The sequence below is a fragment of the Octodon degus genome, unplaced genomic scaffold (genome assembly GCF_000260255.1).
Source record: "Octodon degus isolate 3935 unplaced genomic scaffold, OctDeg1.0 scaffold00011, whole genome shotgun sequence".
In the NCBI taxonomy this organism is placed as follows: Eukaryota; Metazoa; Chordata; class Mammalia; order Rodentia; family Octodontidae; genus Octodon; species Octodon degus.
Window position 1 is genome coordinate 7,237,334 of NW_004524587.1, and position 994 is coordinate 7,238,327.

General features: G+C 40.9%; 1 protein-coding gene across 1 annotated transcript in view; it reads left to right on the forward strand.

The window, feature by feature from the left end:
- Wdr59 (WD repeat domain 59) overlaps nucleotides 1–994 on the forward strand; it is a 98,985-nt gene that overhangs the window by 33,099 nt on the left and 64,892 nt on the right. The gene's annotated exons all lie outside the window — the stretch shown is intronic.

The following is a 994-nucleotide window of genomic DNA, read 5'->3' on the forward strand; positions in this document are numbered from 1 at the left end:
GCGTGCCATGTGCACTGTGGCTGTGCTGGATAAGCACGTGATCCACATTCCAGAATCATGCTCATCAGAGCTATGTACAGTTTAAAAACCTGTGAAGTATTTGTTTCCAGAATTCTCTAATTTTTTTTTTTTGCGGAACCGGAGATTGAACTCAGGCCCTTATGCTTGCCAGGGAAGCCCTTATTCCACTGAGCCATCTCCCCAGCCCAGAATTCTCTAATAATTTTTGAACCGTAAATAACAGTGGGTAACTGAGGCACGGAAAGTGAAACCAAGGCTAATGGGAAATTACTGATATGATTTTAAAGTGAACAATTCCGTGTCCTTTACTATGTATGTAATGTTGTGTAACCATGAGTGCTAATTAGTCCAGAGTACTTGTATCACTTCAGAGGAAAACCCCTACCCATTAAGTGGCTCCTCCCCCTTACCTCCTAGGGCCCACCAGCCTGCTTTCTGTCTCTTGGTGTTTATTCTGGATATTTTATGTAAATGGAATTGTGTTATAATAGATGACATGTTATGTCTGGCCTTTTACACTTGGCTTAATGTTTTGGAGTTCATCCACACTTAGAAGGTATCAGAACTTTTTTCTTTTTTGTACTGGAATATTCTGCCCGTCAGTGGACATTTTAGCTGGCTGTTATGAATAGTGCTAATCTGGACATGTCTGTGGGGGTGCTTGCTTTCACTTTTTCCAAATGGACATTGAGAAGTAAGATTACACTGCCACAAGATAATTCTGTGTTTTCAGGGAATTGGGTCTAAGAACAGTTATATGTTAGACAAGCACTCTACCAGTGCACTACATCCCTGGTCCTTTAAAAATTCTTTTTAATTTTTTGTGACAACATCTTGTTGAGTTCCTCCAGGCTGAGGTTGAAATTTAATCTCCTTGCCTCAGCCTCCCAATTAGCTAGCATTACAAGCACATAATGCCCTGCCCAACTGTTTGAATTCTTGAAGGAACTACCAGTTTCCACAGTGGCTAAAC